The 23,709-nt window shown below is 38.6% G+C and overlaps 1 protein-coding gene across 1 annotated transcript in view; it reads right to left on the bottom strand.

The window, feature by feature from the left end:
* The window catches only part of FTSH11 (FTSH protease 11), a 310,557-nt gene that overhangs the window by 252,638 nt on the left and 34,210 nt on the right, over window positions 1-23,709 (bottom strand). The gene's annotated exons all lie outside the window — the stretch shown is intronic.

Consider the following 23,709-nt stretch of genomic DNA (forward strand, 5'->3'; position numbering starts at 1 on the left):
AGATCAATCCGCAAGATATTTAACCAATGACAAAAATGAAAGGAGCTTAGAACACTTATTAGCCAATGGTTATCAACACAAGATGCTAATTAGATTTCAAATGCCCAAAGCTATTAGAATTTTAGATGTGTGAGTGATTTAAGTGCTAAGTTAACAAATTCTCAAAATCTGTCACTAGTCAAAATATCGTCAGAGTTTAACCAAGTAAATGATGAAAAGCTATTTATGATGCAATATGGGACACCAGTAAATATCTAACTTCAAAACAAGAATCACAAGATGACCAAGGAGTAATTTAATGACTTGTCAATGTAAATTAGTGAATTTTAGCCCACTTATAATCAGTTACTATCTGTTATATCAGATCTGAAACACTTATTACAGCAGTAAATAAATGTATGAACAGTGAGTTATTAGTGCTTTAACAAGTGCCAAAATATGCCCAAAACTTAGAATAAGCTTGCCAAACTAAAAAATTAGATTTTTAGGGCTTTTAAGATATGATATTCAGAAAATATCAGATCTGATTTCACAGTTATGCAGAGATATTCCAGCAAGCTAAAAATTATATCTAGGCTAGATATGAATGCCCAAGTGGCCAAAAATTTAGAAAAAATTTACCATATAGTTTTTGAAGTATTTTGACCAATTAGGCGTTTTTAAATCCTTAAGTTCACTATTATAAATTAGATATTACAGCTGTAACAAAACAGCGAGGAGATAAGAGTTTAGAGAGAAAACACTAAGCCCAAGGCCTTGTAGATCACTTTGCCAAAATTTTCCAATAAAGCTGCCACCTGAAAACACAAGCTTTTGAGCCAAATTTCTGCAAAATACACCAAGTTTCAATCCCCAAAAATTTCAGAAATGGACAGAGGTCAAATTAGGGCTTGAAGAGGGCTAAGGGCAAGAAAAAAGAGCTCAAAAAGCCAACAGCTAGGGAAAAGAGGCCAAAGAGGTCAACATTGGGGCTGAAGAGAGGAGAAGAAAAATCCCTAAAAGGGTTGCGCTAGGTCCTAAGGGGGACTTAGAAACCCACGAAAAACCCTCTAGGACTATCGTTTAGGGCAAGGAAGGGGGGTCGAGGCCTCCTAGGCCCACGGCCAAGCCTAAAATGGCCAAAAACCCTTGATGCAAGGCCGAAAGGAGGTCGAGGCCTCAAAAGGCTAACGTTGGCCTCTTGGAGGCCTAAAAAGATGACACAAGAGGCTAATGGTTGACGCAGAGGGATTAGAGGCTGACGTTGGCCTTAGAGAGGCTGTATCCGAGCCCAAGAGATCTGAAAAATGAAACCTCTGGTTTAAAAAATTTAATTTGCTTCAAATTTGCAATTTTGCTCAATTTCTTTAATTACTAACCCTGCAAAAAAATTTGGGGACTAGCTCTATTCCAACTTTCTCCACTTGGTCTCACTTGCAAAAATAGATTTACAAATACCCAAAACCCCAATATATACAAAATTCTTAAAACCCCAATTAGAAAAAATAACTTACAAAATTTACAAATATAGAAGGTTTTAAAATAAATTTTGAGGAATAAAATATTTTGGAATTTCTCTTTGATAAATGGATAATAAAACTCTTGAAATTAGATGCAAGCTACAGCTTTAGCGAAGTTAGATAAACCAAAACAAATATCTGAAGTCCAAACAAGGTCGGTCCATGCCCACAATTTGTGAACTTGGCGCCCAAGCACTAGGGAACCTACAAACACTATGTATTTTCTCAAGCAAGCTTGTTAGACATATGGCGAATCAGATCACGTAAAATAGACCCAAAATCTATCAATAGAATGTTCTTATCCCCATCCAGTGAAAAACAAACTTTTAGAAATAATTAAGCACAATATAAGAAAGTTCATACCCAGCACATACCACAAATCAATGAAAACAGAACACCATGAATTGCACCCCAAACTCTTTAATAGATTCAAAAAACATTCCCAGCAGTACAATAGCGTTACATCAACTTTTCTGCAGAATTTTCTTAACCAAAATCAGATGGCTTCAGACTCAAATGACTCCTAATTTATAGATAAATCCTCCAAGTGGAAAAATAACAGCTATTTGGCTAGATCCTTGTCAAAGTAATCTCGATCGTCGAAAAATCTTTGATCATCTTTTAATCTCCATCATTGAAAATATTTATTTTTGAGGAATTTTCGAATTTATCATTTAACCCATTTTTATTAGCTCAAAATTAATTATTTTGACCTTATTTCCTTAAAAAATTGACTTTGACTTAACCACCAAGGTCCAAGAGTCCAATTTTTCTTGAAATTTCCAATATTCCCTTGGTGGAGAACCTCCAAAAATTAATTCCTTTGAGACCCACGAATTTTTCGACTTGGAGAATTTAATTTCTCTAGACATTTAATTTTAACTCTAATTAATTAATTTTCTGCCTTAGGATTAATTTAATTTTTTGCCAGAAAATTTAATTAATTGACACTTGAGGGGATTAATAATTTTTTCTACTCTTTAATATTTTAGCCATGGGGTTTAAGTATGAGGGGAAATGCACTAAAATATTTTTTTACAAAAGATGATTACATTTTCAACCCTCAAAGGGGCAACACCTATTCAGCATAGACCCTCAAATTACACACCCAATTAAATGACACAACATGATTTAATAGACTAAGTGATTTGTAAAAAAATAATTTAGCTAATTAGCTTAAACTATTCCCAAAGCACCTTTACATAAAACTCGACTAAAACACTAGGACTTACCTAAGATTTTGATGACAAATTCCACCCTAGATTTGGGGTGAGGTTGGAAGAGAAAACTTTGCCGACCATCCGTGTTTATAAACACATATGAGTCAGTTAGGCGAAAAACTTCCTAGGATGAAATTTTCGCCAAAATAATAGGCTTACCTAGGTTATTACATACATACATGGCCTTATAAAGATTATTTACATTACAAATTTGCAAAATGGGTTTACAAAGACTCCATAAACTGATGGCCTGACGATCTTGATTTTTTGAAAAAATGGGTACATTTGATTCCTCGAAACTTTGACAAAAATAAGCGCAACAAGACCTTCATTCAAGAAAGAGGGTTTCAATATATGAATATTGTAGCTCCTTGCGAAGAAGACATTTCTAATTTCTTGTGCAATAATGAGGGAATATGGGATATAGGCAGCCATCATTTTGACAGTGACCCTATTTATGATACTAAAACGGAAAATGAGGTTGAAATTGACTCCTTTTCTCCCGGACATTACTCATAATGATATGACTACTCACACCACTGAAAGGGAAGGTCATTGTTTTCGCATGCATGAAGAAGGTTTATTGGAAATAGCGGGACCCATTTATGATATGGATGATGCCACTGACAAAGGTCTTGCTTTCCCATGCCTTCTCCAGGATCTCGATAGCATAGCTACATTATCGACGAACTCTCACCCTAGCCACTCTCACATTGTCACAACTATTGATGATCCCTTTCCCTCTCCTAGGCATGATTCTAAGGAGGATTTATCCATTAGTTGTACCCTTCCTTCCCCCTCATACCTTCAAGATTGTGAATATGATCATCATGAGCAACCTGTCTCTTGTGTCATCCCACGTCATCAATCTCCCTTTCCTCCCAATCATGACCTTACGACAGCCATGAAGCATGATATTAATGATAAGGACCATGACGGGGATGATATGCCCGAGGTTTCCATCCATAAAAAAAAATTATGAGGCTAATTGTTGACATCTTTGTCTTTTCGTTAGAAGAGAGGATCTCATGGACTAAATTACATCCCTTTGTTCCCTCTTCTCCCGTAATCCTCCATGTACGAGCATTCTGTTTTCCCACCTCCCGCCCTGGTGACCATCCATATGATTGTTCCTATCCTTGTTGTTTGATTTGTTGCATAAGTAATCATTGGGCAGAAAGTTTCTATATTGATCTAGTGATTATTGGTTGCATTGGCTCTATGATTACACTTAGTACATGGACGATGTAATATGCATGTTAGGTGACACGAGGAAGGTTTTTCAGCTCCTGATTTTTTGAACTGGATGTGCACGCGACCTTCTGGCCTCTATGCTCCCCTGCTCCTGGCCGCCTTGGCCTCTTGCCACTGCTATAGCCTATGAACCCTCTGGAGCCTTCTCCGGATGGTGTCCTCCCTCCTGCCCCTCAGATGGCTCAGCTCCCTGAAGAAAATGTTGTTGCCTTTGCTTCTCTATTAACTTCTCTTCGCCCTCCTAGATCCAGACCTTTTGTTTCCAAGTTTGTTAAAAAGCTAGATGATATCCCGGAAATCAATCTTCCTCCTTCCCTTCCTTGTCGTGCAGTGCTCTCCCTCTCTGAACGCAGATTGGTGGGACAATTTACAGGTCTTTGGCCTTCTCCTCATTCGGTGCAGAAGTGGGTTGAACGGAACTAGTCCTCTTCAATCAGTGGGAAAATCTCGATTAGGTTTTGTGGAAGAGGCTATTACACATTCCATTTTGAAACAAAAGAAGACAAGGACTTGATATTCAGAAATGGCCCATATTTCATGGACACTAGGGGCCTATATTTAAACAGGTGGACACTAAATTTCGATCCAGAGTTGGATGTGCCAAATGTTGTGCCAGTATGGGTGCACCTCCCTCACCTCCCCCTCCACTACTAGGGAGACGAATCAATCAAAGCAATAGGAAATGCAGTGGGAAAATACATCGATAGAAGCGAGCCAAAGGAGAACATGCACGCGTGTGCTAGGATATGTGTTGAAGTAGACCTAGGAAAAGGCCTCCCGGAAGCAGTGAAGATCAAAGTCGGCAGTTGGATGCACATTCAGCAGCTGGACTACGAACAAATCCCATTCAAGTGCAAGGTATGTCATGAATACAGTGATTTAGCTAATAGATGTCCAAAAAAACAAGAAAACAAAGATGTAGATGCTCAGGATCCAAAATGGGAACAAGTAAAAAAGAAAAAGACAGTCAGTAAACATCCTTCTCAGCCCTCTTCATTCCCTCAAGCTCCCCCTCTCTCAGCCCCTATTCTCTCAGATCCCCTCCTTGCCCCCTCTTCTCCTTTGCCTTCTTCCATCCCTTCCCTCCCTTCCTCCAACATTCTAGTCTCTAACCCCTTTGGCCCTCTCGAAGAGCCTTCCATTCCCTCCTCTCCTCCCCCCTCCTCCCTGCTTCTCCCTTTCCCTCCCTTCCCCACCCCCTCCTCTCCCATCCTCCCCCTTAGCCCCCTCCCCCCCTCTTTTGATCGAATCCTAACAAGGAATCAATCATTATCCTCTCTAGACAATCACAAAAAACCAGGCAAAAAGTCAAACAGAGATCTAAGAGATGAAGTTGCAGCAAAGGAGATGGTTATGGGTACACAACAGCCTATGGATACCTTCCTCGATAAGAACACAGGAAATAAGGAGAAAAACCCCCATCCTTCCAGAGGGAAAGGACCCTCTGCTTCCAATCAAAATAAATAATGAATCTAGTCTCCTGGAACTGTCGAGGAATGGGAATCCCCTTAAATTCAATGCACTCAAAGACTTATTAGCAATGGAAAATCTAGACATCCTCATGATTCAGGAGACTAAAATAAATGAACATGATTCTGAGAAAATGATCCAAAAAATAAGGAACTATGAAGGAGTAGCTCTTCAAGCAACAGGGGCCTCGGGAGGTATCTACACTCTGTGGAGGAAAGGAAAATGGGAATTAGTTCATCAACTAAAAGATCAGCATTGGATAAAAACTGACCTAAGAAACAAAATCACTTGATGAGCAATATTGTATGATTAATATCTATGCGCCAAATCATTATAGAGAGAAAGAAGTATGTTGGAACTCTCTCAAAGATATCTTATCTCAGGTTCAAAACAGAAGCATCATTGTTGGAGGAGACCTCAATCTGGTCTTGAATGTTGATGAGAAGTTTGGTGGTTCCTTTCATGCTGACCCTTCAAGGGATTCAATTGAAAACATTATGGAATCCTTCAACCTATTGGATATTCCTCCCAATAACGGAAAATATACATGGAGCAATTAGAGAATCAGCAAAAGCAATATAAAAGAAAGGTTGGACAAAATTCTAATCCAAGACACCATATTAACAAACTTCAGTTCAATCTCTTCTAGAATAGTCCACACAACAGCATTGGACCACAAGCCAGTGGTAATCTCCCTAGGGACTATGGGGAATCTGGGACCAATCCCATTTCGATTATGCCCTTCGTGGAATAGCAATGAGGAAGTAAAAAAAATAACAGTAGTGGTCTGGTCCCAAAAGATCACAGGTTCTCCAAATTTTGTTTGGGAAACCAAATTAAAAACCTTGAGGAAGGAATTGAAAATTTGGGCCAAGAATAACCATAAAAAATCTCAAAAAAGGAAGGCAGAATTAATTAAAAAAAATGGAATCAGCTCAAGAAACAAAAGAAGATCAGGAAGAAACAAAAGAAAGTCAATTTCAGGAAAAGAAACTTTATTGGGAAATATATAGAGAAAATAGAGCAGAGGAAGAGGAATGGAGATTAAAATCTCGCAACCTCTAGCTGAAGGCGGGAGACAAAAATACAGCCTTCTTCCACAACTCAACAAAGATGCGTAGAATCATAAACCAGATCGATAGTATAAAGGTGGAATAAGACAAAGAAATCAGAGGTCAAGAAGCATTAAAAAAGGAAGCTTACAGCCACTTTAAAAAGCTTCTAACAGCAGAAATAGCAAATTTAGATTTCGGAACCTTCACTCAGCATATCCCCAAAAAAATAAGTGAAGAAAACAACTTGGATCTCACTAAAGAAGTCGATGAGAATGAGATTCAATCAGCAATGTGGGACCTTCATCTGGACAAAGCACCTAGACCAAATGGATTTTCTATTGCATTTTATCGGTTCAATTGGCACATTATCAAAAAGGACTTTATAAGAATGATCAGAAATGTTTTTAAGAAAAAGAAGTTAAGAGGTTTCACCAACTCTTCTTACCTTGTTCTTGTCCCAAAAGAAGCAAGGCCCTACACCTTCATTCGATTTCGACCAATCTCCTTATGTAACTCCTCTTATAAAATTATCACAAAAATCCTAGCCAATAGAACAAAGTCCCTCCTCCCTGATTTGAACTCAGAGAATCAAGGAGGATTCGTACCTAATAGACAGATTCTTGACAATGTTATGATAGTCCAAGAAGCTCTGCACTCAAGTGTGTTAAGGAAAGAGCAGGGCATCATTGTAAAATTAGATATGGCAAATGCATTCAATAGAGTTAACCTATCCTTCTTATCAGCAGTCCTCAGGAAATTTGGATTCTCAAGTGAGATAATAGAAGTTGCCACTCTGATCAATGGAAGGCCAAGTGAGTTCTTCCAAAGTTCACGGGGTTTGAGACAAGGATGCCCCTTATCCCCTTTTCTTTATATAATAATGGCAGAATCTTTGAGCAGATCCCTAGAAAAGAGCAGAAGAGATCGCATGTTAACAAGCCTCTCCATAACCTCTGAAGTCAAAAGCATCAACCACTCTTTGTTTGCAAATGATACACTAATGATGGGAGGGGCTTCTTGCATAGTAGCCCAAAGGATTAAAAAAGTGTTGAACAATTTCATGGAGGTCTCAGGAGGACTCCTAAACAACAAAAAATGTAGAATATATGGTTGGAATTCGCCTCCTCGTACTCTTCAACGAATTTCTCAGATTCTGGACATTCCCTTACAAGCAAAATGGAGTCATTTTCTCTATCTAGGCCTCCCTATATCTAAAGAAAGCCTGAAAACTGATCTGTGGAACAATAACATAGAGAAAATGAAGAAAAAGGTACAAAATTGGGGGATGAATTGGCTCAATTTAGCAGGCAGAGTGATCTTAATTAAGTCAATGCTCACAACTCTCCCAATCTACCAGTTTGCAGCAATTTTAGCTCCTGCTAGCATCCACAAGCAAATCGAGTTAATAATAAGGGGATTTCTATGGCAAGGAGGGAAATTTGAATCAAAAAAGTTCAGTTTAGTAAAATGGGATCAAGTTACCTTACCATATGAAAAAGGAGGTCTATCCATAAGACTCCCAGCTCATTTGAATTTGGCCCCTGGGGCAAAAATAGCATGGAGGCTTATCACAGGGAAGGATTGTTGGTGGAAGCAAGTCTTGGAATCTAAGTATATGAATCATGCTCGATCTCTCCTCCTCGCAGAAGGAATCCCGATCAGGCCATGCTCTCAAGTTTGGAAACTAGTTAAAAAAGTCCTCCCACTCATCAAGGAGCACACTTCTAAACTCCCGAGGAATGGAAAATGTACAAACTTATGGGAAGATAGAATAATGGGGAATCCTCCCCTAGCCTCTCATTCTCATCTCCTAAATTTAAGAAGATGGATGAGCTCAAAGGGAATAAGCACACTAGAAGCAATCTCTCTTTGGAAAAACAGTAATTGGGAAGATTGGAAGATCCCCATCCTCCCTCAATATCTCAAAAAGCAATGGGACTCTTTAATCATCCTTCTCAAGGGCATTGCTCCAACTAATCAAGATTCCCAAGATTCATTTATATGGGACCCTAATGGAGGAGAGTACACGGTGAAGTCAAGATATTTGACCATTCAAGCTCAACAAGATAAACAGGAGTGGGCACCTTGGAGAACGGTGTGGAAAACTGAAAGTTTGCCAAAGGTAAAAATTTTCATTTGGACTCTTCTAAAAGGCAAAGTCCTAATTGTAGATAACCTCAAAAAAAGGGAATTTTAGGGCCCTCCAGGTGCCTTGTGTGCTTAATGGGCTAAGAAAGAATTCAGCACCTTTTCCTCGACTATCCCTTAGCAAATGAATGTTGGAACCTCCTAGTCAATCCCCTGGAGATCAATCTGAATCTAACCCAACCATTCAATGACTTCTTCACAGCTTCGAAAAATGAATATCCAGATTATCTTAAAAAAAACTCTCCATCAGAAGGTATTAGACTAGTCTCCCTGCCTTCCTATGCTCGCAGTTGTGGTTAGCAAGAAACCAACAAATCTTCAATGACCGCCCTCCAGTCATCAGAAAAATAATGTCTAGGACGTGGGGTCTTACATCTGAATTCCTCTCCTCAAAAGGAATGAAACCAATTGATACAAATCAGCTCCAGCAAGAGGAGAGAAATTGGATCAGCTATGCAATTAGCAGGCCTAATTGGCCTTGCACCCCCAAGTTAAAGTCGGCCCTTCAGAACTGGAAATAAGGCTAAAATATGAAGAATTCATCCTATGGATGAAAATTTTGAACAGACCCTGCCTTTTATTTTATGGTGCTTCAAAGGCAAATCCGGGCAAAGCAGGAGTGGGTGGCATCCTCCTAGAACCAGGTGGAATCAACCCTACCACCTATGAATGGGGTCTTGGAAAAATCACAAATAACAAGGCAAATGCCTATGGTCTTTTGTTGGGCACGATGATCCTCAAAAAAAGAAATATTCAGAATCCAATCATATTGGGGGACTCGGCAATAATCATTCAAGCAATGGTTAAAAGAATCAATCCGGCAAATGCTGCTCTGAGTCAATTCATAAAATCCATAATAAGAATCACGCAAAATCTAATAGATCTAGGCCAAGTCTCTTTCAAACACATTTTGAGAGAAAATAATAGCTCAGCTAACATCCAGGCCAACTTGGCAATGGCACGGCCTCCTGGTGAATCTTGTATTTAGCATGATGTTGCACTTTTTCCAATCCCATGAAATCTCTTGCAGATTGATCTTGTCCTTGTCTCTTCGAAAAATGGATAGGAGTTTGACCAATTGCAATTTTATCCATCCTCCTCTGATCCCATATCTCCCTCATATCCTTATCGTATTCCTCCCCTGCTCATGCCTGAATTCCAAGTCTGACATGTCCCCTCATGCTTCTCGTGACTGCTCTTCGTTCTTATCCTCCCCTTTGTCTCCCCTATGGCTTCACCCTTATATCTGCCTCTATCCCGCTCTCGTTTTCATCTCCTGTTCTCCCTGCAGTCCTGATTTCCTCCTTCTTGTTGTGTCTCCCTCTGCGCATCCTTCCATTGCGCATCGAATCGCCTCCCTCCCCCTCTTCTGCTGGCTTGTATTCTCTCCTTTCAGCTTTTCCCACTCTCATCTGTTGGCCTCTCGCCCAACTAGCTGCTCTCTGCATTATATATCAACATCTGTCTTCCCTTTTGATTTCCTCCATCGGGGAGTACCCTTCACGGATCATCATTTCTCCTTCTTGTTGTTCTCTCAACTCCCTCTTACCTCTAGACAATAGAGAAGTGTTTGTCCTCCTTTCGGCGCAGCAATGCAAACGAATCCACTAGATTGAGCTTCCCAAAACAACAAGTGTGATGTGTGCAGAGTAAAAAAATTCATGATAGACAATCTCCGTGACACAGTGAAGGAAATAAGGCAACAAGCAAAGTAAGAGAACTCTCTCCTAAAAAGAAACTTAATCATCAGAACTCTGAAATTGATTCGCTCAAAGATAAATGCTCCCATCTTGACGAATCAGTCAACTATCTCAAGGGTCTCATTATCAACCAAACTGGCAAAAACTCAAACTTACAAGGCAGCAAGATCAAGTCTCGGCAAGAACCTTCAGTCAACCAGTTCTAAAAGACCACAACAGTGATCCTAAAGCAGCATTCTCAGCATTTATCTTAAGCTTTACTCATGTTATGTAAATGTATATTTTTGCTTAATCAGTTTGTTAGACAGTACAATCAGAATGTAGTTGGAAGCTCGGGCTATTTTGGCTTCAATGCCCGGGGTAATCGGGACTGTGCTCCCTCTACTTCCACCAATAGTGAGACAATCTCCAATATTCTATATGTAATGGGAGCTTGCTCCAATTTTCTTTTGGAATAGAAAACACAATAGTCGATCTTGTTAAAATATATATATATATATATGCATGTTAGGTAGGATGCATTGCATGCTGAATTTTCTCATTAGAACTAACATCGTATGATATTTTCATGTTAGATTAGCTGCATTCAGATTAAAATTGCATTTGAAAATTTATTTAAATTTTCTTTTATTTATTAGTTGATTTTTATGCCCTAATACTAAACATGGGTGCTAATAAGACAACACAAAAACATGCTACCCCGGGTGCTTGGTCTTTGATATGTGCATGTAACATGTCTAGGTACCATGAGATTGTTGGTGCTCTCATGACCTCCCATTCGAGTAGCTTCGCTCACCTCCCCAAGAGCTCATTTCCCAATTGCAACCAAGTGTTACACACCACATGTAGCTAATGTATATAGGAGAAAAAATTTCTCCTAAATGGTCATCAACCGACAACCAACAGCCCCTTGCAGCCACCAGATAACTCAATGTGCCATTATCTTTGCCACTTGAGCTAGCCATGTGGTCCCTCGCCCACTTGTTATGATTGAATTTTTGAAGGTGGGCCTCCTGACCCCAAAGGTATGGCTTTTCATTGGTATAGTTGAGTAATTTTCCTTACTTGTCGTGAGCGCTTTTGGGCATGGATTGGTAGGGGGTTTGGCAGAAATAGTGGGCTACATTTGTACTCTTGTCTCCATTGCCAGATTTTGTGGTTATACTTGTATCCTAGTGTCATGGGATCTCCTTTACTGGCCATTGGCTTTAGGGTTGGCAATACATGGGAATTCCTGATTTTGGTTGTGTGGTCCCGCCTCCCAACACCATATACATCACCCCCTTCCACTCATTTTAACCCCATTCATCATATTTCCCATTCGGCTCCACATGTTTCCACTGTGTCCACATAGGGTTGGCCTCACCCTCCCCTTGTCCACACCTTCGGTCAGGCCTAGAACGATGCCTGAAGGTTGATGCAGCTAAAAAAAATGAAAAATCATAATTTGGCCACTCTCAACAAGAAATGTACCACAAAATGTAAGAGATGGTCGGGACATACAAATTTAATATGTGATAAAAAGCCAAACATGAGCTCTACCCCTTACTCATGGCCATCACCCTAGTTCCTATGGACTTTGTTGCACTCAAATTGTCAAAATTCCAGGGAAGCAGAAGTACCAACTTTTTCATCAAGGATCACATCTCAACAGTCCATATGTCATGGTCATCCCATTATAGAAGTTATATATTATAAATGATCTTAGTAAAACCTTGACTCTATGCAACAACCTAGGTAAGCCTATAATTTGATTATGAATTCCATCCTAGGAGTTTTTTTAACCTCACTGATTACCTATGTTTTTCGACACGGCTAATCAGAAGAGTTTTATCCCTCCAGCTTAAAACCCCAAAGCTAAGGTGAAATTTATTGTCGAATTATCAAGTGAGTCCTAGTGTTTTAATCAAGTCTAATGTAAAAGTGGTTTGGTAATAATTTAAGCTAATTGGCTTAATTATTTCATTACAAATCACTTGGTTTACTAGAACATATTGTGTCGCAGATGGGTTGTGTCTTGAGGGTCTAAGACGAATGTGCATTCCCTCTTTGAGTCTTGTAAATGAAAAATCATATGTATTAGAGGGTTGGAAAAATAATTGATCCCCTCATGAGTAAATTAATTAATTTTTCTAGCGAAATAAAATTAAATTCTAAGCCAGAAAATTAATTAATTAAAGTGAAATTAAATTGTCTTGGGTAAATAAATTCTTCAAGTGGAAAAATTCGTGGGTCTTAAAAGAGTCAATTTTTAAAAATCCTCTACCAAGGGAATATTGTATTTTTCAAGAAAATTCGGACCCTTGGACCTTGGTGGTTAAGTCAAAGTCAATTTTTTTAGGAAATTAGCTCAAAATAATTAATTTTGAGCTAATTAAAATGAAATTAAATGATAAATTCGAAAATTCCTCAAAAATAAAAAATCAAGGGTCAAGATTAAAAGATCTTGAAGTGTTTATCAACGACCAAGATTATTTTCACAAGGATCAAAGAAACTAACTGTTATTTTTCCATTTGGAGGATTTATCTATAAATTAGAGAGTTAGTTGAGTCTCTAGTCATCTTGATCTCTGGCTAGAATTGCTATTGAAGTATTTTGTAAATTATTGTCCCATTGGGAACTATTTTTTCTACAATAATAAACGACTTTGGGGTGCAACTTGAGGTGTTCTTGTTCGTTGATCTATGGTATGTATTGACTACAGGCTTCCTAATGGGTGCTTTACTTGATATATTTTGAGATAATATAGTGTTTGCAGGTCCTCAATCCTTGGTCTCCAAGTTCAAAGACTCTTAGTATATTCTTCTAACAGCTCCTTCAGACTATCAATTTGATCCTGCTGAAACTTCAATTCAAATTTGAGAACAGTGCTTTCTTGACCTCCGAAGTCTATGACATGAGCAAGGATCATTTTACATGGATTCCTAGGTTTTATATGGTGGATTAAATTTCGCTAGGGCTATAGTGAGCAATAATTTTTGAAGCATTTTAGCCATTCTTTCAAGAAAAAAATATTATAAAAATTATTTTCTCAAAATTTATTTAATAACCCATGTACAATTTGTAAAATAATTTTGTAATTTTAAGTATAAATTATTTTTCTATCTTGGGTTGGGGTTTAAATCTATTTTGTATATATTTGAGGTTTGGGTGTTTTTATTTTCATTTTTGCAGGTTGGATCAAGGGATCAAGTGAGAGAAGAGTTAGATCTAGGCCCTTCAGGGTAAGGTCTAGTCTCTAGACAATTTTGCAGAGACATTTACTAAAGATTTGACAGCAAAATTCGGATCTAGAAGAGAAAAAAAAAATTGAGACATGGTTTTCAGTTTTTGGCCTCCTCTTGCCATTTTAGCCCCCGCTCTATCATTTCAGCCCTTTTATGCCCACAAATTCATCTCCCTTAGCATTTTCTTCTTTTCTTGGTCTCTTTTGCCTTAGAATTGACCTGAAACCCTAATCTGAAGTCTTAACGCTAAATACTTGGCGGTTTTGCAGGCTTAAGGTCTCAAAATTCATATTTTGTAAGCAGCAACGTGATCCCAAAGTTTCAACGATTTTCAACAGTGGGATCTTCAAGGTCTTGGGCCTAGGGTTTGACCTATAAACCCTTGTTTTGCTTCAGTTTTATTACAGCAGTCAAATCATTAATATCTAAGCCCTAAAACAATATTTTAATTGGTCAAAATCGATTAAAATTGCAAGATCTAAATTTTCACTAGTTTTGGAAACTTGGGCATTCTCTGATTTGACCTACATCTAACATTTTAGCTTTGCTGAAATTTACTGCATAACTGTGAAATTCAAGTCTGAAATGTTTATTAATCATATACTTGATAATGTTCAAAAAAATTGAATTTTCAATTTCTGGCAAAAACTTACTATTTTTAGACATTTTGGGCAGCATATTCAGTGTTTTTAGCTTGTTGATCTGTGACTAATTTACTGTTGTAATAAATTTCAGTTCTGAAATTTTTTAATCACATATCCTAAAAGCCCTAAAAATTGAAACTTTGAGTTCTAATGCATTTTTCTATTTTTGGGCATATTGACCACCATCTATTTTTAGCATATTTAGCTCGCTGATCTATGATTGTTCACTGCATTAATTTTAAAATCAGATCTGAAATATCACTTAATACATCGTTATAAAGTATGCTAAAAAAAACTAATTTACATTGCTGGTCAAATTGGAAATTTTATGTTCTGTGTTGGGCAAATTTAATCATTTGAAGTGTTTTTCTCACTATTGTTATAGCATTGGTAAGGTCTAAATTTTCTGAGTTATTATTGTTGATATAAATTGTCATAAATCTGAAATTGGCTTATCTTATCTTGCTCTTAGAGATTGTTTAACTTTGTACTCAAAATCTGAGTTTAATCTTGTTGATAGATAGAGTTGATTTGGGCTTCTAAATTTTGGCATAATATCTTTTGTTAATAATCATTGGTGGATAAAGTTGGTTACTTGAAATTTACACTTGTATCTCTTAGCACTAATCTTGTTTAAGATCGCATCACAATATTGTTAAGTACTCTTGGATTAAGATAAATCTCAAATAAAGTACTTAAATAACTTAAACAATCTTAACTCAAGATATTCTCACCCATAATCTCTTGCATAAGCATACTAGATTTAGATTGCATTAATAATTACCTCAGAGCATAAGCTAGGTTGATAGAGATATAGGGAAACCCTTCTCACTTAGCTTGTGGGGCCTCAAAAACTCTTCGATAGTTAACACAGTGACCTTGCAGTCGTCAGAGCCACAATCTCTGTAGTGCCAAAGGCATCGGGTGATAGGAGAATAACAGAAGGTATCATTAATCAGGCCCTAGCTTGCTTCCTGTTGGCCTCGTTCCCACAACCTACCTTGGAGCCCAACTTCAAAATAGTTAAAGGAAGGTTACATCTAGATTAGGCATTTAGTTAAAAATAACCAAGATCTTTGCATCACACATAGGTCATAGGTTTGCATATCATTCAAGATAGCCAATCATCTTAAGCAGCAGGTGTCCATCCGTTCATTTGCTTCCATTTTACTATAAGCAAGAATTTGTGACTACATTACAGCACTGGTCTCATACTTTAAAATTTAATATAATCAATAATCTTGCTCGAATTTAACCAATTGGTTAGGCCACTCATTCGTGTCTCCCAAACAAGTTGGTTTCCAACTCTTTTCCCTTCATCTCATTCCATAGGGACTACCCCCATAGCCTGTTGTTGGGAGACATCTAGAACAGAGTGGGCGGGGATCAGAATGACAGCCCTCGTCCTAAGCGTTGTCATGGTGCTTGTACAACCTGGGCGAAAACAAGCCCTAAGATGAGTCCCCTCTATCATTACGGAACCTGTGATTGTCCCAACCCCTAGTGGGCGATACACTGCCCCACCTTAAGGGGGTATCTACTACTATATATTACACAACATGCTCTCATCCCTTGGAGCCCCGAGCAGTTATCAAGAAAAATTAATCAAAGGCAAAAGGCATATGAAGAAGGGTGGAAAAACAAAGGTCGGGGTAACTCATGTACCACGATTTGTTGCCTCCTACACTCATATACCCAGGTGTCGGCTTCCCTTATAATAGCTACCCTTGTACCATGACATGTGGTCTAGATGATTCCCATGAACCCCATTCTATTCCACTACCATATCATTTGCCACCTGCCATCGGGGGATGTACCATGAACATGCCCCCCCCTTTAAAGGTTGAAACCACTTAATAGTGTCCTTGATTAACCCCCTTATTGAGTCTGGAGACACTTGTACATGCCAAAGGCCACTATGGAAGGGCATGCCACCATGAAGTACCCTATTGATTCCATGACTTGTAAGCCCTTTTACTTGATTATTCTACTTATTTATTGTATTGGAGGGCAAAGGGACACATTGGATCTTATGCAGGATTGCAGGTGCTACTCCATTTGGGGCTTGGTCTCCCTATATTGGGTCCTAGCCCTCCAAAGGGCCACATTAGCACTTGTAGAGTGACCGTTGAGAGCCATGGGCCTCCACCATAGCAGAGGGTACTCATTGATTTCTTGGGTTCCATCCATTTGGATAAGAATGATGCACATGGCTTACCATGCCCAGCCAGCTCCACACTTGCACCATACACTCGGTAGATGATCTGGGGTCCAAATGAGGGCTTATGACATCCTCCTAGCCTTTACAAGTTGTTTACAAGAAGTTTCAATCCACTTGGAAACCCATGAGGATGTCCTTGTGCCCCTCACACCCACTTGGGGGCTAAAGGGATTTGTTTGGAAACAAGGGCCAACCCCTTGTCCACTATGTTCGAGATCCATTCTCACATCATGGCACACTCGGGACTTCATTAGGCCTTCACAATGGCCAACGACTCATTATATTGATTATTTTGTCCCTCTTGAGAGGCTTCTTTTTATGTTATTGAGCCATCTTGGTGGGCTTGTCACCACGTCATGTCATTATTGAGCATTATTTATTATTTGGGGCTAAGTAAGACATATTAGGCTATTTGAAACCCCCATTGCATTATATAAATAGATGAGAGGATGATTCATTTCTCTCATCATCAATTGGATTGGATTAGTATCTCTTATGAGATTTTCGCACTTTTTGCTGGGATGAATTTTTGGAGATTTTCTTGATGCACTATGATGTTTGGATTTCACTATTGTCTTTGGAGCTTCTCTGATGCGAAGTTGATAAATGGATATACCCTCTCTCTCATGTAAGTCGAAATTTTGATGTTTTTCTTGTTATCTTACAAGTTAACTGCATGTATGTTGTTATCTTTATTATTGTATGGGTTAAATATAATGTGAAATTCTTCTAGGGCCTTGAATAAGTGATTAAATGCATGTGTTGACCTTTGAGGGATTGGATGAATGTTCCTAGAGGCACCTCTTAGGTTAAAAACCTCAAAAATTTGTCTCTTTTGCAAATTTGAAGTATAAATCTCTATTGTTGCCCTTGGAGAAGTAAGCGAAGATCAATTAGGTTCCTTAGCTCAAGAAATTTCATGGTCTACGTGTATCTTGACTCCATTAAGCCCAAGCAATAAGGCATTGATCCTCGTATCCCTTTGGTGGTCAAAATAACATTTTTTCTTAGTTTCTTCCAATTCTAGGCCTAACCCTAGAAGGTCTCCTAGGGCATCACACGAAATCATTTGTAGCCATCCAAAACCCTTGAAAATTGGTCCACTATTGCATTGTAGCTTGCTCTACAGGTCTTCCAAATTTCAAGCAATTCTGACATTGGAATCCCGAGATATAACAAGCCCTAGCCACAAGACCATTTCTTTCCCTAGGTTGATTTTGGGTTAGTGACCTCATTAGGATCATTGCATCTAAATATCAAAAGAAATTTGTCCTTTGATCCTCTTCTCTTCCCTAATTAGGACAAACCCCTTCTTAATTTATCAATTCCACTTCCTTGACCTAATTCTGGGTCCACTTGGTCTTGTGTGGTCCCGCAACCTAACAACTCCAATTCCACAAAGATCATACAAAGACCAATTCTCCATAAGGATTTCTAGGCCTAGGAATCATCTTTACAAGATATATTCCCAAACCCTAGCCTCGAGAATCCTTTTAGCCCTTCCCAGAGAGCTTATCACCTTGCTTCCCGAGCAAGAAAGCCATACAATTGAGTTCCTCTTGTGAATAGGCCTTAGGAATCACTCCTTACCCTCTTATTGACCTACTCATCTAGTGATTCACTTTTATATTGGGTCTCCCATCGGTGAAAGTCTGTAAAGAGTAGGGAGCCTCAGTTGAGATGTCAATGGGCTATCGCTTCATTGTTGCCCTTGACATTGTAGTTTCCCTTTCGGATCCCCTCCTAGGATCCCTGCTAGTTTGAGCGGTAACAAGACCATTCAAGCATATTTCATGAGGATATCAAAAATCAAGAACCAGTTCTCAACAGTTGGTGAAATTGTATCTGACAAAGAGTTGGGGTTGATTACGCTTGGAGGTCTTTCTCCAACTCGGGAAACTTTTATTACTACCATCAGCAACAATGATAAGTTTCCCATATTTGATGAGCTCTTGGGAAAGTGCAGTCAAGAAGAGGCCAGAATGATTTCCACAAGAATTCCCAAGCATGAAGAGGGAGAACATACTGCCTTTGTTATCCAAGGCAAGAAACAAAAAGGAAAAAGAGGACATCATTTCTCAAGAAAGCCTACTCCTAGATCCAACAGTTCCTATAAATGGAACAGGGACTTATCAAAAGTTCAATGCTACAACTGCCATAAGCATGGCCACTATGCTTGTGACTGTCCAGAAAATAGAAGTGCACCAAGATCCAACTACAACAATCATAGCAACAACTTCAGATCTGATTATAAAAGAAGAAGAGAAACTCTTGTTGTTCGTAAAGAAAGTTATCGTTCTTCCAAGACTTCAAGGAACCCAAGGTATGATAATAATGTAGCTAAAACACAATCACAATACTTTCTCGTTTCTGCTCTTTCTAGTTCCTCTCCTGCAGATTCTTGTGATAGTTGGTTGGTTGATAGTGGTGCTTCAAGACACTTTACTGGTTATAAAGAAGTTCTCTCAAATCTAGTTGAGAGGGAGATGGATCTAAAAATCATACTTGGAGATAACTCTACATATCCTATAAAGGGCTCTGATTCTGGCAAATATAGATATGGGATCTATATTTGCCTTACAAGACAAAGGAGTGAAAGTTTCTTTCATAAATGGAAAAGTTCTCACTTGGCCAATGAGATCTAGCATAAGAGATGCCTTCACTCTGGGATCAAGATTTGAAAGTATTTATAAAGTCAACGGAAGACTAATCCACACATTGATGCATGACAGCGATCATCAACGTGAACTTTGGCACTGAAGGTTCGCTCATCTGCACTATAAAGCATTGCCTCATGTGAGAAAGATGGCTTCTGGAATGTCGAAGATTAGAGTGGATCATGATGGAGTTTTCCAAGGGTGCGCAAGTGGAAAGCATGTAAAGGGACCATTCCCTTCAAGCAAAAGCAAAACCAGTCAAGTACTTCATCTTCTACATTATGATTTATGTGGGCCTATGCATGTAACTTCTCTTGGTGGCTACTTGTATTATATAATCTTTGTTGATGATTTTTCTCACAACACATATATCCCACTCAATGCAATCTTCCTCCCCTCTGGAATATTTTTGTCCATGTTTAAAGGGAATCAACATGAAGGCCCAAAATTTAGTCACTCACCATTGTAGTACTTGGGACTTAATGAGTGAGACGAGCAATGCAAAGTTGTACAATTTGACTCCCACCTGCTAAACAAGAATTATCATATGTTGTCAAATAAGTCCTCTAATGATGTGTCTTATCCTTAGAACACTTGTACTCTAAAATAATGGCCTTCACAAACTCAATCATGGAGACACCGCAATAAAAGAAAAAAAAATCTTCTACAATGGGTTGGTCAATCTTTGTAAACTGCAACAAATAAATGATAGGGTCCATGACCTTCATGGTAAGATTTACCCTCTCCCACCAACCATAGTCTAGCACTACATCCTTTGCCTTTTTTGAAGCATTTTCACTCAATTTCTTCAAGAAGACCAATACATAACCATAGATCAAAGAGTGTGTTATATACCTAGGGGGGATAACATGGGGTACAAAGGGAGGTATCCAAGGGAATAATGTAATAATGGGATGGGCCATAGTAATAAATAAGGTGGTTAACCCATATCATGTAAGGGACCACAAATAGTTAGTAATAATGTAATGGGCCCATGGTATTAGATAGATGGTATTGAGGGAACCATGCTAATGACCCATGGTATTGTATGTATGAGGCCTATAAAGAGGCTAAAGACTCCACATTGAGGGATGTGAAGGATTATTGTATGAACAAGCATATGGCTTGTGGGGTGTTCTCCTTCCTTAAGGAGTGAATATATGGTGTTGCCCTACCTTAAGGGTTTGATCAATAAAGTGAATCATTTCTATCTATATTCAGATCTTGTTATTTCTTGGGTTTATTTTCATTGTCTTATATTTTCATATCAGATCTATAACAAGTGGTATCTAACCCGGAAATACTATAGATCTGATATGAAAATGTAAGATAATGCAAATAAACCCAAAAATAATATGAAATGATTCTTTATTGATCAAACCCTTAAGGTAGGGCAACACCATATATTCACTCCTTAAGGAAAGAAAACACTCCACAAGCCATATGCTTGTTCATACAATAATCCTTCGCATCCCTCAATGTGGAGTCTCTAGCCTCTTTATAGGCCTCATACATACAATACCATGGGTCATTACCATAGTTCCTTCAATACCATCTATCTAATACCATGGGCCCATTACATTATTACTAACTACTTGTGGTCCCTTACATGACATGGGTTAACCACCTTATTTATTACTATGGCCCATCCCATTATTACATTATTCCCTTGGATACCTCCCTTTGTACCCCATGTTATCCCTCCTAGGTATATAACAAAGTGGCCTTGAACTCCCTCAACCTCATAAGCATGGTTAATGAGAAGGTAAGCAGAGTATCTGCAATCTTCAACAATAGATTTGTGTGCTCCATATAGATCGTGAGAGTATTGGTATGGCTTTGGACGAAGGTGTGGACACTGTGTGCATCATCGATTAATTCTCACATCCAAAGTAATAGATTTGAATGCTAAATTCAAAAAATAAACAATGAAAGTTGTACAAAACATCTTTGGATATTTAATTTCCACAATCATGTCAACAGCCTTACAAATAGGTGCATTATCTATGACAATTTGCATACATGAAACAAGACTACTTCATAAATGACTTTAATGAATAGCTCATCCATATAATGTGCATCCTTGTATTTTCCAAGAGCATCTACAGTTGTCACAGAAAAATGGTCCATTCTTTGATGATACCATGAAAATTGATTAGTGGACAACACATTGGATCTATCCATTCATCAACAACAATACTGACACCTAATGAGATACCAGGAGTTTATCCACTTCCTTCCTTTCCTTAACCAACAATCCAGTTCTAAGCTTCTCTGAACTAGGAACCAGATACATGATTGGAGCCCATTCAAATAGAGCTCATCACATCTCAAAGAAAAGGAGACTATGCAACATTAAATGAAAGGAAAATGAAATCGAAAAAGAGCTCAGTGGCAAGATCAACCTCCTCTCACAGGGCTTGTTCAGAGATCTGGCCCATTGTACCACCACTAGCAACATGCCTCTTCCCTGCTACTATTCTTGGTCCAATATAAAACTCAGCCCCATTCCAACTTCTATTGGATGGCTTCCTCAAGAATGGAAGAAGATCATGATCATTGTGTGTCCCACATGTTGCCACCTTCCCCAAGCCAATAGAATCCTACATGTCATACCTTTCCATTGGATCAGAGACACGCTTGGACATGCTCCACCTCCTCTATCATTGAGAGCCAACAATTGGCCCTTAACTTAGAAGTAGGTTCTCTTGAATTCAACATTGTAGAAATTACTTGTCCAAATAAAAGCTCCCCTGTCAACAAGCTTTCCCTCGTGCCCTTGTTTTCAATTGGCCCTTAACTTAGAAGTAGGTGCTCTTGAATTCAACATTGTAGAAATTACTTGTCCAAATAAAAGCTCCTCTGTCAACAAGCTTTCCCTCATACCCTTGTTTTCTTGAGTATTTGCTTTCTTGAGTTTACTTTCTCATTGTATGTAGGGTTATTTGAAGAAAAGGAAGCTCCATTTCCAATAGATGCAGCAGTGACGTCAATGGATGGACTTGCAGGAGGAGGGGTAGCACCAATACCAACACTTTTTCCTTTCCTCTGACCTCTAGCAACAGCCCTTCTTATGATTGAGCCATGAATTTAGCTGTATGAATGAAGATGAACAATGTTGTAGGAGAAATTACAAACTCAGGGAGAAAATGGCACAGATTAAATGCACCAATCTCCTGCAATCTTTTCAAATTTCATTCTCTACTTGCAGAATATTTGAGCAATTCCTGGAGGTGTGAATGAATAAAGGAGGGAGATAATCATTTTCTAGAGAGATTTTCTCTCCCATGGATTCATGCCCAACATGTTGGGACAGAAAATACTCACTGGTTGGACACAAGCCGTCACGTGTCATGTGTCCGGACACTTGTTCAGCATGCAGGCATAGCATATCCCATGTATCAATTTGTCTGATTTCGTAGTGCCATATGTTGCCCTTGCTAAGCTATTGGAAATCAATGGTTTATTTATAGCTTCATCCACTCCATAGAAATTAGCAGACGTACCACTAAAAGAGTAGATCAGATAAAGTATATATGCATAGAGACTTTCAACTATATACATCGTAGACACAGTTCTAGGATGTAGAAGCAGAAGATGCATATGAGTTTCATGTGGAGGATCCTACTACAAAAGTGAGAAGGGGGTTTGTAGGTCTGCCAAAGGATGGCATACCATGTTGACATTTGTAGCTCGAGCAAGTACTTCTACACAAGATTAAGTGTCTAGGCGTGCAGAATTCGCCTAATACACCCTTAACCTTAGCAATTACTTTAGTGATTAAAGTAATTTCATTTTATAAAATAAATTGAGTTGTCTAATCAAATGCAAAGGTTTTTGCATTAGTGAATTAGATGAATCTCAATTGTCAATCTCAAGTAAGGTGAGATCTAATCTCAACCGTAAATCACTTTGGAGATTAGGGTTGTGGATTCAGTCACAACTCAAGTTTATAAACGAAAGGATAGGCCAAGGGAGAAGACACACAAGACATCTTGAGAACAACACAGTGAGAGGGAGATATCAGTGGTTGGGTGGAGGACTTCCATTCAAATGTGCCAGGTCCAAGAAAGGTGCAAGGAGCAGCAAGGGAGATCTAGAACAGCCAGGACAGATATAGGACTTGATCGGCTGGATCAGATCTAAGAACAGTATTGTATGTAATTTCCTCATAGGGCCATTTTCCTAGCAAGGGAGCCCAAGTAGGTTCTGAAGTTATTTTTAATGAAGAACTGTTGATTGGGCAGAATATTTGTGTTCTTATGTGATTGAGATTGGTTGTGTTATTTGCTTCTGCTAAATATTTTTGTTTATGTTAAGATCCCAGTCATGCTTTATTCGTAGATCTGAGATAATCTGTTAGAAAATAAGTTATCCAGGTTACTGGGTTCAGATTCTTCAGAATTTAACATACCATAGGTTGGCCACAATGACACAGAAAGAGCTTGCAACCAATAAGCACATTGTCAATCTGAAGATTGAACACTTTGATCTCTATTACAATTTGTATACCCTGATCATATAATATATTGTAAGATATTTCAGAACTGAACTTTACGGTCAAGGGAAACAAACACAGCAAAGAAGTGGGTAAAAGCAGAAAAGACACAGAC

Source organism: Pinus tabuliformis, chromosome 5_2 (genome assembly GCF_031772625.1).
Source record: "Pinus tabuliformis cultivar Carrire ecotype Pingquan chromosome 5_2, CPIR1, whole genome shotgun sequence".
In the NCBI taxonomy this organism is placed as follows: domain Eukaryota; kingdom Viridiplantae; phylum Streptophyta; class Pinopsida; order Pinales; family Pinaceae; genus Pinus; species Pinus tabuliformis.